The sequence below is a fragment of the Nothobranchius furzeri genome, chromosome 4, assembly GCF_043380555.1.
Source record: "Nothobranchius furzeri strain GRZ-AD chromosome 4, NfurGRZ-RIMD1, whole genome shotgun sequence".
Taxonomy (NCBI): domain Eukaryota; kingdom Metazoa; phylum Chordata; class Actinopteri; order Cyprinodontiformes; family Nothobranchiidae; genus Nothobranchius; species Nothobranchius furzeri.
The window spans coordinates 5,021,676-5,038,275 of NC_091744.1; the positions used below are offsets into that span (position 1 = coordinate 5,021,676).

General features: G+C 41.1%; 1 protein-coding gene across 7 annotated transcripts in view; it reads right to left on the bottom strand.

Annotated features, from left to right (window-relative positions):
• Positions 1-16,600, bottom strand: part of add3a (adducin 3 (gamma) a) — a 162,745-nt gene that overhangs the window by 105,067 nt on the left and 41,078 nt on the right. Inside the window, exon 1 of one of the 7 annotated variants that reach the window (XM_070550011.1) lies at positions 681-865. The exons of 5 other annotated variants lie outside the window; for them this stretch is intronic. The gene's annotated coding sequence lies outside the window, so the exon portion shown is untranslated. Of the gene's footprint in view, positions 1-680; positions 866-16,600 lie in introns of those variants that run through there. One more of the 7 variants, XM_070550016.1, reaches the window with a different exon arrangement.

The following is a 16,600-nucleotide window of genomic DNA, read 5'->3' on the forward strand; positions in this document are numbered from 1 at the left end:
CAGAAAACAGACACCCTATGAACAGAAAAATTCACTAAAACTTCACTTCCCCTTTTAACAACCATTAAGACTAGAGATAGGAGATGTTTAACTTTACGCGCTGGTTTTATAACATTTACGTGATCGAAACGCAGGTGAGAACTCATGTCTTATCAGGCAGATAACCCAGATGCGTAAAGCCCAGCCCCCTCTGCAAACTACAAGCTCCTGAATTTACCACCCCCAGCGTACCACTCCCACCACCACCTTCCCATAAGCATGCTGACACTTGAGAAGGCGACACCGCTCACATGCATACTGAGAGCCTTTCAAAGCTCCCAGCTCTATTCTTGTCCACAGTAAAAGAACTCAATCTGAAAGGAGGGAAAATGGCCTCAGCTGCACTCTGCAAACCAAATCTGCAAAAGTGCCCAAAGCTGAAAGTCTGATCAAGTTTTTGAGCTGACTGAGTTATCCTGCACCTGATATCTCTCAAACTCTAAAACTGTGGGTGAGCTGATCACAGGATGTGTCTACTCGAGCTGTGACCCAAAATGTCTCGACTACACAGAAGCAACACAACTGGTGAATTAACAGCCCTGATGATGGAGAACACAGCATCCATTCATACAAACGCAGGCACAGAGCAGCGCCGTCCACGCAACAAACAGCTATTATCAGTAGGAATCAGCTGGACCAACCTAAAGGACAGCCACACTGAGTCTTCCTCTTCAGACAGCTGTGATCCACCTGCACTGCAACGAGTTCCTCTCCCCGCACTGCTCTCTCTAACACGCCTCTCCCACTGAGGCTGAACTCAGTGTAAAAGGGATCCTCCCCTCTCTCCCCCACGCCCCTCCCACGGTGTCGCCCTCTTTCCCTCTTTCGGAGCTCTTCCTTTCCCGCTAAAGCAGCAGCCTCTCTGGTATGTCTGCTGGAAAATGCGACGTTATCTGCTGCAGGCATGGCGAAGGGCTGGTCAGCACGCAGCGGGAGGGGGTTAGCGGACTCAGAGCAAATAAAGGGGGAGGGGTGCTTTAAGTTGGCACATACAAAACACAGCATGGGGTGACAGGGTCTTTATTACAAATGCTTAAATGAAGACAGCAAGTGTTTGGTTTCTTGTGCTCTTCTGGCAATCACATTAAAACAAAGCTTATAAAAAACAAAGTTTATAGAAACATCAACAATTAGTGCATTACAGCACCTTTAAATTAGCTAGTTCATCCTGACACCTCCTAGGGTTGTCACGGTAACCGGTGTAGCGGTATACCCCAGTAAAAAAGTTGACAATAATAATAACCGTCTTGTTTTTAAAAAAATATTTGATCTTGGTGGATTACCGTGGCTGCGGTGTAGGTTCGGTGACCCTTACCAGCCACCGTATCATCTGCTGAAGTTGCCAGCAGCACATGCGCACTTTGTTGTTTACAACCAAAACTTTCTTGAAGCTAAAGCTGAAATAATGGCCAAAAGAGGAGACGGCAGCGCTCAGGACATTTATTATCCCTCATAGAAGACAAAGTCAGAAGAATGGGCATTTAGAATGCCGAGGGACAGTTGATAGAAGACGGCTGTCCTGTTTGCAGCACGTGCAGAAAAAGTGTCTGTGAAAGGCAGCAACGCTTCAAATCTCATGACACACCTGCGTGACCATCACCCACAACTCTACAGTCAACGCAAGGCAAGCTAACGTTAGCGTTTTAGCTAAAATGTGTGATCCGAGGATTTGGGTTGAGGGAGAATGCAAGGAGTCGCTATATAAAGCAGCCGCAGCGCCGCTACCTGCATATAAACCGCGTCGCAGACACCGCCATGTTGAAATGACACTATGCATTACGGGGCTCCCAGGGGCTCCCAGGGGCAGATAAGAGTTGGTCTCTCTCCGAGAATAAATATGAATTTAACAATGATTACTGCCTGATGACATTTTCCCAAATCTGCAAAGCTCACTGGAAGGACCCAAACCGAGGACAATATTTTCCCGATATGCGTTTATTTAGTTATCTGAAAATGTAACACGCTTAAAAAAATACTGCAATAATACCGAAAAAAATTTGGTCACAATAACTGTGAGGTTTAATTTTCACACCGTGACAACCCTAACACCTCCATATGTCACTGTTCACATTCATATTATGTTCACTTTATATTTCAGTGTGTCGTTTAGGCCTGGTCTAATACCATGTTTACATTATATTTTTACACCTTAAACTGGCTGTGTGTGTGTGTGTGTGTGTGTGTGTGTGTGTGTGTGTGTGTGTGTGTGCGTGCGTGCGTGCGTGCGTGCGTGTGTGCGTGTGCATGACTCTAATTTCCCTCTGGGATTAATAAAGTATTATTGAATTGAATTGAATTTATTTTAGCCTTATTTCGTTTTACTCATACTTTACTACCTCCTACATGAGCCGTCTTTAGTGAGGGCAAAGTCAATTTCGTTGTACACTTGTGCAATGACAGTAAATTATCTTGAATCTTGAAAGTAAAAAAGATTAGACAAATTCAATAACAGACTCTAAAACTCACACTCAATTTCTCTTTTAGCTTCATAAAACACATCAACCATCTCCTTTCCCCTTTTCTAGATCAAACTTTAGATCTAAATGCCACAAAATGACAAGTTATGCTTAAATTATGTAAAGTCACAATTTTTTTTGCTCAGCCAGTGTTTTGTTTTATTTTTATAAAAGGCCTATTCCTCCTTTTAATACTCCAAAGCAGTACTCCCCAGTTGTGAGGCAGGAGCTACGGTTGTTTTTCAGACTGTCCCCACATGCTATTGGATAACAAACAACGTGACGTACTCACCGCTACTGGTGTCAGTGAACGAGGCAGTCCGCCATACCCCGTCAATGAAGATGCAAATACATCCTTTTTCTAAATGAAATTAAGTGCTTCTATCTGCACTTGACTCAAAGAAAAGCCCAAGTCAAAATAGTCCAAAGTTGAAGCCCGTCGCCATCTTTGTTTTTCAGTAACATCCCGCCCACGGAATGCTGTGATTGGCCCAACAAACTAACTGAGTACTGTGATTGCCAACTTTACTGCTCAGATGAAGTAATCAACATCCTATTCACCTGGCTGATTGAGTGCTGTGATTGTGTCAAACCAATAGAGCGATGTGATTATACCACTACGGAATGTCTGTCAACGGGACAATCCACCATTTCATCGTAGAAGAGTTACATAAAAATACAAAACAATACATCGTTTTTCTAAATAAACGTGCTGTGATTGGTCAGCCACAATACTGGCTTGTGGAGGTTCCCATGGAACATGCCTAGACCGACATGCAAAGCATGGGTTCTACAACCTCCCAAGGAGCTTCCCAACACACCCAGTCATTCACCCAAGCACATACACTGATGGTGATGAGCTACAACGTAGCCACAGCTGCCCTGGAGCACACTGACAGAAGCAAGTCTTCCAAACATCGGCGCCACTGGTCCCTCCGACCACTACCAGCAGGCATGGTTGTGTCTGGTCCAAGGACACAACAACTGTGACAGACTGAGTTGGACTCAATCCTGCAACCCTCTAGTTGTAACGGGCCTGTCCTTTAAGAGCGAGACATTAGTCTGTTGTTTGGCTATTTATTGTACCTCTAGAGCTCACACAATGTGACATGAAGCAGTTCTTTACGACAGCTGAAAAACACACAGTGTGAAACGGTCTTAATGGGGGACAGGTAAAGTCAACCTGCTGCTGTAACACTTCTGATCCATCAAACAAATAAGAGACAGGGCTGTTAAAAGTCCACATTCAGCCCTCTCAGGCTCAAAATAAGTTGTGATAAAAGGACAAACAACTAAGTCCTTCAGGGGTACTTCTGAGTTAAAAAATGCTCATGAAATACGTGTGTGGAGTAACCAGGTAGATAGGTTTTAATGTTAACGTTAAATCTGCAACGCCTGCCTCCAGAGGGTTAAAAGGATAAGTGGACTATTAGGGTTGATCAATGGCGTAACAAAGTGATGACAGGTTCAGCAAAGGGTTTTGGAACAAGAGATGCCCAACACAAATATCATATAAAATGCTCCTCGTCAGTAAAGATTGAGTTTAACTCAACACCTCCTCTGGTTCCACAATACCGCTTTCATCAAAAAGAGCTCACGTCAATGCCACAAGTTGCCGGCTTGAATCTCAATTTATGAATGGTGTGAGGAACCTCGAAGAGGGGCTTTTTATTCCTTAGCGGCCACATGGTTGAACTATTTTGTGAAAGAGGCCTTTGAGTTCCCAAGTTCAATGAGAAGAGATTCCTGCAGAGCCTCAGCATAAAATCTGCTAAATGTGCTCTGGGATTAACAAGCAAAGATTCAATAATGGATCACAGTTGATTAGAGGGTCCAACCTCTAATTCATTCATTCATTAAAAAATCTTGTACAAGTTTAACAGGTCTGAATGTGCTAAGCTGTTGTAACATGCACACGAGTGGCTGCACCACAACTTAGATTTATTTGTCTTTTAATTTAGAATTTGTATAATTCCACGTTAAACAAGCAAATCTACAAAACAAGCTAGCTTTTTAATACAAACACAGAACTCTCCCCCTTCCCGTCAGTTATCATTCCCGGGTCATGTCCACCAGATACTGGAACCTCCATTGCCCACGTAACTAAGAGCACTAATCACCGCTAGCCGTTTTCTGGATCCAAACGTCTTTTGTTGTCTGCAACTTCAAATGGTGTTTTTCTTTTTGGGACTCTGGAAGTTAGTCCTAAATTTGAAGTGGTAGCAGCCGGCTGCTTCTCCTTGTCTGATATTATTGAGCGGAGAACCTCTCACACCAGTGGTGTTCTGTTATAAAATGTGCAGGCGCATAATGAGTGGTTCGGTGAAACAGACAACCAGATGGTCAAATTGTTGGTTTCAGACCGAGCCGTGCTATTGGTTGAGATTTTTAGATGTTTTAAGCTAGCTTGCTTTGCAAATTTGCCATTGTAGCTTTATTATTAGCTGGTTTGTAAACAGTCAATTAAAAATAAGTGCGACAGAATTCTAAAGATTGTCGTGCCATTGGTTAGCTTTCACACCATCAGCAAGAAAAGGTACAAATAAACACCAACATTTAGTATCAGGAAATAAAAACAGAAGTTGTGATTCTCAGATTGTTAGGGGCATTTGTCATTTTTGAATATCCGTGCAGGAGGACAGAAATAAACATAAATTGTAAAACTGCTGATGTAAAAAGCTTACTGTCGGTTAAAGAAACAAATACATCTTTTAAAAGTAGTTTTTAATTGCTACTTTCTTAGAAAGGCTTCAGTTAGAGGAGTCAGAGTAGCTTAAGGTTGACTTGGAAAAACACAAGAAGTACAATGATTATAACAAACTAAATTACAACCCTGTAGTCAGGCCCAGCTTACAGAACAAGTCAGCAATATGAGCTCAAAATCAATTCACAATCGATGAATGAGGCAAACACACGCTGGCCAAGCTGCTGTCTACCAGCTGTTAGCCTCTCAGTGGCAGGGATTCCCTGCTCGGTCTGCTCGTCGGTGCGGTGAGTGTGGTTTTGTGTTTGTCGAACGACGTCTGCGAGGAAAGGATCAATCTTTCATCAAGTCTGAGGGCAGTGAATCCCCATGTTGGAAACTATTTGAAAGTAGTTGTGGTGTGTTCAAGATCAGCAGGAATGAAAGTCTAGGGTCATTTGTCGGTGGCAGATGATAGCTTACATTAGCATGAAAAAGAAAATTAAAACCTTCTTTTCCCAGTAGAACTGTTTTCCTTTAAGGGTTTATGGTTATGGCACTTATCCACTTTCACGTGTGTCTCTCCCGCTTTTTTAGACCGAGCATACCTGTCCCAGAATAAACCTCACCATCTGGCCTCCTGCAGCATAGCTGCAGCTCGATACTCTCTGACGTTAGCACATGTTTGAGTTCAATGTGCTCAGAGGTCTCTATGGGTTAAAGCAGATGCATGTCTAAATTATTTAGGCTTTAGAGATCTTTTTTAATAGGTACTCCTTTAGGAAGAAAGAAGCGGGAACAGGTCACTTTGAACTAGAAAGTTTAAATCTACCACTAAATGTACATCTATCAGGACATGGGGAGTCCTAACAAGTCAAACTAAAAATAACAGGACTTTTTTTTAGAAGAAGTTGTAAATTTTATCCAAGAATTATTTTGTTTCTTCAAATGAAAATAAAAACATCCACCAAACGTCTTCAAAAACTAACAAAGGAAGTATTTTTGACTTAGCTTACTGGGAAAAAAACTTTTTTTCTATCTCAAACCTCTCGTGTAAACATGAAGAAAGGGTCGTAGGTCATCCAGGTCACCCTTGGCCCCATTCACTCTCAGGTAGAATAAAAATGGCTGTTTCAAACCCACACAATCCACCTGAGGATCACATTTAATCCAAAGACAATCAGTGTACCGAATCATTTTGAATGCTAACTTGCACAAAGCATGCAATATTTTTGAATACATACAAAAACACGCTAATGGTCTATCTTTATTATGTAGTCTTTATTTTTTTATTTTTGTTATCCTGACTGAGGAAACTGCTCTTTTATTTGTTGCTTATTACTAATGAGTGAAAATAACAATAAAGATCTGATCATTATTATTGGTTTGATGCAAAAGGATCATATTATAAAAAATAACAATAATAATATAAAGGTACTAAAGCAAATGGGTACGAGCCTCCTATTGGATAATCACTGCATGCATGATTATCTTTCAGCTGCAACAAGTTATTTAACCCAACTGGTGCAATGAGTTGCTTCTCATTTCTCAAACAGCCATGTGGAAAGACACGTCTGGTGCTCGTGAAAAAGATGTTAGTCTGTTTGAGAAGGGTCAGATCATTGGTGGAGACTGCAGAAACGACTAAAACTGGTGTAATGTCCAGTAATGGTCAGTTTTTAAGTACAGTTTGACCCTTCAATATCTGGTCAAAATGGAGACATGAGTCTGCATGTGTTTCCTTTAATCTGCCTGCCTTCATCCCATCAGATGGGCTTCAGAGCCTCTCTGCAGCTCTGAACACATGATAACGTATTGTCAACAATGATGTTCCCTCCTCAAGGCATCAAGCTTCCCTTATCATCCTACAGGAATCTTCATGCCTCTGAATAAGTGAACACTCGCAGCTCGGATTAGTTGCTTAATCAAAGAATGAATTCTTAAATATAATGTAAACTTTTAAAACTTATAAGTTAAATAATCATTAAATAAACGTTGTTTATTGCCACTTATAATAATTATAATATAAATGAAATGCTTTCATTAATCTGTGCTTGAATGACTGAAGTTTGAAATGAATGTTATGTTATGATCACAATGATTTATAGATGGATCAGTGGTTGATAGGACAAGGCCATCACCATCTACACTCACACAAGGACAAAGTAAAGTTATGTCAAACGCAAGACGCATAAGATATTTCTTTACCCCAGATCAGAGCATCCGGTATCTGAAAGAAGGCGTGCTTCCGAGGTTGTCTTGGTAATATTCCTCAACATGTCAATCGCCGATTGGCCACACAAATCATAACACGAGAATGTTAAAACAGAATCACTCTGGTGATTCAGCAGTTGCAGTTGCAGTTTCAGTTCCAGTTCCAGCTCTCATCACTCAGCATTCAGTTCTAGAGGAAGCTACGGAAACGGCCGTCCGTGGTGAATTCTCTTTAACTAAGAAACAACCTTGACACGCCGTCAAGGTTTGTTGCAAAGCTGACACAGCAAACGGTTCCTGCAGAACAAAGCTGTTTTTGTTCCGAATCCTTAAGAGTCCCAGACGCGCAGTTCCATCCATCTGTCGTGACCTGAGACATCTCTGGACTGAAGAGTCAGTGCTACGGTTTTCTACAGCCCTCGGTGCCAGCGGTCATGCGACCTCTCTGACCTTCGGATCTACGAAGAGGGTCTCTGAGAACGGGTGAAGTAGACACACAGATTGCATCTGATGCTTTTTGATAATAATCAGCTTCATAGCTTCATGCAAACCAAATTCTTATACAATCAGAACTCGGCTTTCCTAGATACAGAAGTTCTGATAACATCGCATTCACACATAGGCACATACATCACATCTACTTCATCTAGATTCGTCCATCACAGTAAATATTAGTTAACTTGTCATGTTTTAATTGTTTGGGAAAAAAATTCTTACTTTTATAAACCCGACTCTTTCCTTGAATCAAAACAAAGTGTTTACAATCCCTGAATTAAACAAATAATCCTAGAATCTTCGGATTAAACACAAAGACCAAGCAGGCTGATATTCTATATTTATATAGAGTATCACAGCTTATTGGTCATAAGTAGAGGTAATACAGGGTATCTGCAGGTTTAAGGGAGCCAAATTTAAGACTTTTTAAGACCTTTTTTAAGGCCACTTTGACCAAATTTAAGCTTTTTTTTAAATTAAATTTGAGCTATAATTTCCAGCTATTCCCTGGAACCGGTGCTAACCACGCCGTGAATGTGGGATTAGCCATCCAGTTACCATTAATGTTGCACTTCCCCATGGCGCAAACTCCCACTAGCGTGCTCATCTAAAAATAGCCCCCTTTCACAAGCAACCGAATGTGTACGGTTCCGCTTACGCCAGTATCGCACACAAAAAATGCCAAACTAACTAGAAATTCACGAAAATTTTATAGAAATAAAAGAATCTTGTTTATTGGGTTTTTGGTAATTTAAGACCTTTGGAAACTATTTAAGGATTATTTGTCATTTTTAAGGATTTTTAAGGCCTTAAATTTGGAAAAGCTAATTTAAGACTTTTTAAGACTTTTTAAGGACCTGCAGATACCCTGCAATATATATATTGAGCTCTTAAAGCACTCAATTTACCAAATCCTACACTGGGTTAAGAACTGTCCAACGCATTATTAAAAACTGGTCTGATGAGTCCAGATGGACCCTGTTCCAGAGTGATGGTGCATCAGGGTAAGAAGAGAGGCAGATGAAGTGATGCACCCATCATGCCTAGTGCCTACTGGACAAGCCTGTGGGGGCAGTGCTATGATCTGGGGTTGCTGCAGTTGGCCAGTTCTAGATTCAGCATCATCTTGGTGAAAAATTAACGCAACACTGGATGGATATAAATCTGGTGACATTGCAGAAGTTTATTGAAACAATGCCACAACAAATGTGTGCTGTAATCAAAGCTAAAGGCGACCCAACGAAATATTAGTGTGTGACCTCATTTTGGCCAGGCAGTGTATTTGTTTATACAATAGTGCTTCTGTTAATTTCAGTGCTATGCTTCAACAAGATGAATAAAGCATCCAATAGGTGGAGTTAAAAGTGAGAACTTCCCTGTCAACAATAAAACCAGAGATGATCTAATCCAGCCCACTGTGAGTTTAGAATGCGTGTCTATTTTAACATCAGGTTTTATTCACAGTTTGTTCCATGTATTCCTTGGAAGGGTCCGTTAGTTCTTTCCATGGTTCTGGTGACTAATCCACAGCAGAGCCACAGCAAGCAAACAAAACTGGCAGCTTCTATTGAGTTTTACCATCAACAGCTATCTGTTAGCAAGATGAATCAAGGCAATTCTCTCCCAACAAACTCACTGGGACTGAAAGGCAAAGAAAATGCTGACGCAAGCCTAAAATCTCCTAAAACCCAGAGGAAGAGCTGGGATTCACCTGCAGCAGCCTGCAGTGGCTGTTGGGTCCACGTCCAGCTCTGCAAACAAAGCACGGCAGGGGAAAAGGACAGCAACGCCCCTTAATGCAGCTTGGTTTATCTTGGTAATTATTAGTTTGCTATGAAGAATTACAAGCCACATGTCCAACTGCACAGAAGCTACAGAGAGAAGCAAAAGGAAGCACAGTAAAAGATCTGGGAGATTTAAAATGCAATAAATTATGTTTTTATTACAGTTTAACAGGAAACTTTACTGGGGAAAAAATAAACTAATATTTGACTCTGGCAAATGTTACTTTGTGGGAACATTCATTAACAATTTAACCACATCAAGGGTTTTTCAGCTTTTAGCTGCAGAACAAGCTCAGTGCTGACCTGCTGTGTTTTCATCTTCACCAAACATGCTGCTGCCAATTGTGTCCAAATGTCTCCACCCTGATCTTAGCTGCTTTGTTTCTTTGTATGTCTTTATCGTCCTGTGAGGACATCAACTTTCTATGTTTTTGGCTTGCAGATAATCTGCTTTGCTGCACGAGGACCTCCAATTCTTTTGAAAATACCTTCATGAACTTTCCATGCCTCTAAGATTATTGCTGAAGTTGAAGTCTTTTCTTTTCGACACTGAGTTAACGTGCATCTAAATGTTCACGACCAACCAGCGAACTATCAAAAACATCAGTTTTCATCAAGGTTTGATAACAGGCAAATATAAAACATGACTAACTAAGGATCAAAGCGTAAGACATAAAACTAGCAGTTGGGTGACAGCAGAAAGAAAATTGTTAAAGGTTCTGGAGCTCGTGGTGTCTTGGTGTTGAAGATCAAACCTCTGCATGAAGGAAAGGGGGAGATATAGGGACTAAACAGGTGGGGTCTGTCATTAGAAATAGATTTTTTTTTAGTAGACGGCTTAAAATTCATCATTGACATTTTTCACTGACATCTACTGGATAAACTGCATTATTCTCTCTACTTTCCTTCTCTGTGAGCTTAGAAGGTTTCTTGTTCCTAGAAGTCAACAGATTTGTAGCCCTAACATCAACCTTAACAATTATTAGGCCTGACAAATAGCCCTGAGCCTCCTGCTTTAATAATCACAATCTTGTTTCTTTTTCACACAAATCAGTCCCACTCATGCCTCGGGCCTGGGGTGGGGGCCTTTTTGGCCTAGATGGGGAGTTGTGGACTCGGTCTGTAAATCCCCCATATTGACTGCAACACCATGTGACAGCAGTAAATAACAGTGTCTCACTAATGAGCTCATGTCTGGCATGAGGTCGGGGGGTGTTTATTATGGTCAAACGAAACATGTTGACATCCAACACTGCAGTTTTTACACTAACCAGTTTGTGTTGTCTTCATTTTAACAGTTTTAAAGTTGGCTAAAGCCTTTAAGACATTTAATACAGGCTGTAAATACCAACTTCCTCTCTGTGGTCCAGAGGGGCCTATAAAGACATGAAGAAGACCAGGAGGTCTGGTCATCTAATCGAGAAGACAAATCAAACGGGAGATCAACCATTACAGACAAATCTTCCATTGTCAAAAAACATCTTATATAACAATCCCTTTTGGTGATTAAAGTATTATTATTGATGATCAGTGAACTGAAAAAGCTAACTGCTAGCATAACAGCTAACAGCAGATAAAGAGTGTCCCCTATAGAGTTCCTCCTCGCTCCACAAAACCGTTAAGTGCAGTATTAGGCCATCAGAGGGCTGCAGAGTGGTATCAAATATGAAACTGGCCAAGTTTCTAACTCAACGATCAATGAGATTAATGGCAAAGCTCTAGCCTAAAGTTAAAAAAACTGTTTAGTGTTATTTTAACTAAAATACTACTGCGCTTTGACTTTATTTAAATTATTATTTAAATAAATATGTTTGGATGCATAGAAATTTTAAATGTACTTTTTGTTTTGTTGTTGAAACTGTTGACGTTTAAAAACAGAGGTGTTTGGTTCAAGGCATCACTGGTGCTGCAGCCCTCTAAAGAAGCCTCAAATGATTTACAATGATAAAATGTATGTTGCTAGTTCATGCATCTGCCCACAGAGACCTTGTAAGAGGCGGAATATTGTAATTAAGTAAAGGATGTTGTATTTTCTCTTTAAGTCAGACTGTCAGGTCATTACAGGTCATTATCTAATCCGGACTGACCCCTGCCAGGTCACGTCAGCCTTTAGCGAGCTGCGCTGTAACACTCCTGACTGCTCATCCTCCCTTTACTGCAGCTCCATTTTCTACAGAGTCATGAGCAGGCAGGCGTCAATGAATCAGTCTACTGAGCTGGACAGAATTGTGCACTGACTTTGTCACATATACAGTGTGTGTGTGTGTGTGTGTGTGTGTGTGTGTGTGTGTGTGTGTGTGTGTGTGTGTGTGTGTGACCACAAAAACCATGAAACACTCTGATCCACATAGCAGAAGACTCACAGCCGCATCAACAAGACCACAGCCCCCTTCTACCCTCCATCTTAACATAACTACAAACATAACTACAAACTGCAAGGCAATAATTTACATAAAATGCGGGTGTAAAATGCTAACCAAACGCAGCACATCTACAATCATTCTGTGACACAAGAACACACAAACCAACATCATCTGCATCATGTCAGCGCGCATGAGTCACTGAGGAGACAGCTGTTATTTATCAGGAAAACACCCATTCTGATTGTAATTAAAGCAGTTCATATCTACAAATCAGTTTGTGTGTGTGTGTGTGTGTGTGTGTGTGTGTGTGTGTGTGTGTGTGTGCGCGCGCGCGTGTGTGTGTGTGTGTGTGTGTGTGTGTGTGTGTGTGTGTGTGTGTGTGTGTGTGTGTGTCACTTCTTGATCTGACTAATGCCCGCCCACAGAGGATACTCAGGAAAAAGGGATGAAACATTTCCAGTGGTTACAGCGGTAATAGTCCTTAAGTTAGTAATGTCTATTAATTTCTTTAAAAACTACAATATGGAAGAAGAAAATAGCCTGGCAAGACATCCTATATATGCAAATATGTAATCTGGCCACGAACCATAGTGGAAGGACGCAAATAAAAACACTGTGTAAGTCATGTTTTTCAACTTTTCAAGTGCTTTCAACACCATCCAGCCATCTTTACTGCAGCAGAGGATGAGGGGTGCCGGGTGCAGGGTGACTGCATGGACCATCAACTATCTCATCAACAGGCAACAGTACGTGAGGTTGCACAACTGTATGTCTGAGGTGTAGGGCTGGGGGTAAACGATTATTTTTTAAACGATTATTCTGACGATTATTTTATCGAATAGTCGACTATTCTAATGACTATTTAGAAAATTAATCTAATGATTATTTTTCTATTGCACAATTAACAAAAACCAGAAAATCTCAAATAAATTCCTCAAAAAAATTGATAAATTCTTACTGTAAGAGAATAAACACTACAGGCCTTCCATTTTGTATAACACTGCTTTTATTGTGTTGCGGTTGGTTATGTTCTGGTGACGTGTAGAACTTGGGAGTGCAGGCTGCTGCCTGAGAGGTGGTAGAAGATGGAGTGTCTCCATGCTGCTTTGTTTTGGTCACTTATGTGCGTGAGGCGAGTGGTCTTACGGGTTAAACCAAACTCAGGTGATATTTTACACTAAACCGAAAACCCACAACACTCTAAATGTAATAAAAGGGAGATCTACACCACAAAAAAGATGAACTCTAAACCAAAACGTAACAGCTTATCCCAACGCAAGAAGCTGTTAGCGAAGATGCTAACAGTAGCTTTACCAACATTAAGTTCAAGTTACCAAGTTTAAATAAACCAAAAACACCCAGCAGCAAACAGACCAGCACGGAGGAGAGACTGCTACCACCAAAACAGCTCTCCTCATGTCTGAAAGAAGCTCCTTAATGAAGGGAGAAGCGCTCCCGGTGATTTTCTACATCTGCGGTAGGCACGAAGCAGCGCATTTGACCCCGGAAGTTGTTGTCCGTTGCCGGGAGACGAAGGGGCAAAACAGGAAAATAATCTAGTAGTGGACGGACGTTGTTCCGGGTCTTCGGTATTTGGCGGAGATGTTAGTGAAGGCGGAGAAGAGGGCGAACTAGAGGAAAAACAGGCAGATTCCTCCTCTATTTACAAACTCCTGGGGATGCAACAAGTGGGCGCGGTGCGTCGACTTCCGGATCTGACGTCGACAAATTTTTAGAATCGAGCCGTCGACTTCGTCGAGGCTTCGCTACAGCCCTACTGAGGTGGTTGTGTGCAGTACTGGAGCTCCACAAGGTAAAGTGCTCTCATCCTTTCTATTCACCCTTTACACCTCTGACTTCTCCTACAACACCAGCAGCTGTCACCAACAGAAGTTGTCGAGTGACTTGGCCATTGTCGGCTGTGTGTCTTGGAGGAATGGTTTGGACTACAGGTCAGTCATCATGGACTTCGTGGACTGGTGTGAGCGTAACCACTTTTACTTGAACAACAGAGGAACAAAGGAAATGGTGACTGACTGCCAGACAAACACTCCTCTACCTACAAGTACCTGTGTGTTCACTCCAACTGTAAACTGAACCGGCCCCACAACACAGATGCTTGTATAAGAAGGCCAAAGCCACCTCCACCTCCTGAGGAGGCTGAGGTCCTTCGGAGTTAATTCCAAACTGCTAAAATCCTTTTATCGCTCTGTTGTTGGCTTTGTTATCCATTCTGGTCTGTTGGAGTGAATGCATTCGGCCCCATTTTAAAGTCTTTGGTATAACCTGACTGTAGATTTTAACCCATGATCTCCCAGTCTCAGAGAAAACACTCATACCAATGAGCTAGTAAACAGTTTCTTCCCCTCTGCGGTCGGACTCATTAATGCCAATCGTAGAAATGCCCACTCCAGTTTCTTTGTTTCAGTGTTGTATAGGCACCTAAACGGATCCACTCTGACCAGCACCTACACTGACTTGTACAGAGTAGCTGCTTCTCTAATTATTGCCTCCCTATATTATTACCATTTCATTGTGTTTATTTCTTAATTCTAATTTTTGCTCATCATTTATCTTTTCTTGCACCAAGTAGTACCACAGCAATTTACTAATGCTGGGATTCTCGCACATACGGCAATAAAACCCTTCTGTAGGGTTGTCACGGTAACCGGTATAGCGGTAAACCCCGGTAAAAAAGTTGACAATAAAAATAACCGTCCAGTTTTTAAAAAACTATATTATCTCGGTGGGTTTACCGTGGCCGCGGTTTCAGCGCGGTGACCCTTACCAGCCACCGTCGCTTCAGCTCAAGTTCCCGCGGCGCGCACACGCACTTTTTAGTTTGCAACGGCACCAAAACTTTGAAGCTGAAATAATGGCCGAAGGAGGAGACGGCAGCGCCCAGGACATCCATCAGCCCTCAAAGAAGACTAAATCGGAAGTATGGGCATATTTTGGATTTCTGAAAATTGCTGAGGGACAGTTAATAGAAGACGGCTATCCCGTTTGCAGAACGTGCAGGAAACAAGTGTCTGCAAAAGGCAGCAACACTTCGAATCTAATGGCTCATCTGAGTGACGATCACCCACGTCTCTACAGCCAGTGCAAGGTAAGTCAACATGAGCATTTTAGCTTAAATGCATGACGTGAGGACTTTTGGTTGAGGGAGAATGCAACGAGTCACTATATACTGCAGCCGCAGCATCCTCTGCCAGCATTTAAACCGTGTCACGGACACCCTGTTGCTGGATGAAGCATCGTATTTGTTGATGATGAAGAGAAATATACAATTAGTTCCTTGTCATTGATTTGTTTACTTATTCAATGCCATTTATACTTGAACATTTGGATTTGATTACATAGTGTAGTAGTTATTTTAGTAATTTGTTTAAAGTGGCTATTTATTTTAAATACATATTTTTTAAGGTTGACTTGTACAGTGCTCAAGTCAAGTGTGGACTGGAGTTTTAGATTTTCATTTTGATAATGAAGAAAACAAGTATATGAGAAAACAAGTGGTGTTTCTTTGATTTGTTTACATATTGTTTATGTTTTGAATGTTTGGATTTGTATAATTTAAACCTGCACTGACTACTGTAACATGTTCCAGAAAAAGAAGCTATTTGTTCCTTTACTTGTGAAAAGTTGCACTTTTGCTAAGGCTTTGTGTTATTTTAGGTTTAATAAACACTGTTAAACCTTTTCAGAACTATTTCAGTTTGTGTAGAACAGGACTATCAATGCTTTCTGAACATATGCAACACCGTTTAAAAAATACCGCGATAATACCGAAAACCGTGATAATTTTGGTCACAATAACCGTGAGGTTAAATTTTCATACCGTGACAGCCCTACCCTTCTGAATCTGATTCTGGTAATGATGGTTAAAATGCTGGTTAAAGTTAACCAGGGATTAAAATTAGAATGAATGAGCTTTTGTTTACTCACAAATGTCAAGTGGCAAGCTGATGGTGTTCATTAGTGTGTATTACATCTAACTTTCTGCTATCAGTAGAGGATAAACAGAACACAGAAAGCACAATGAAACTCATTAAGGGATTATATCAGCAGATAATCCACCTTCTATTGTGGGGTGATTTGTAAATGGAGCATTAGGAGATTAGCCAGAAGGATTAGCTTCAGCTGGCACTCAAACAGGTCGAAATCACAAAATACTGATGATAAAAATATATGTTTTGATGTGCTCAAACTGCACCAAGTATGCTCTAACAGGCATGTTAATATATTAAAAGCTGCATTTCCAGGAAGGTGATAGGGAAAATATGTTGGCTCAATCCTCTCAGCTGCGTCTCCATACAAATTCATCACTCTCAGGACTTTGCTAAGACGTTAGCACATTGCCACTGTTTCAGAAGTAAATGGCATCATTGATCAGCGATAAAATGCATCCACTAACATTAATACCATTATAAAATGTTTTATTCTATCAAAGTACGCTTTAATCCAATCCATTTGAGGTGGGGAGAGCAGCTGTGGACTGTAAAAAGTGGTGTTCAATGACTAGAAGAAACACTTTTTTTTTTACAAAGCTCTGTAGAAGACTAA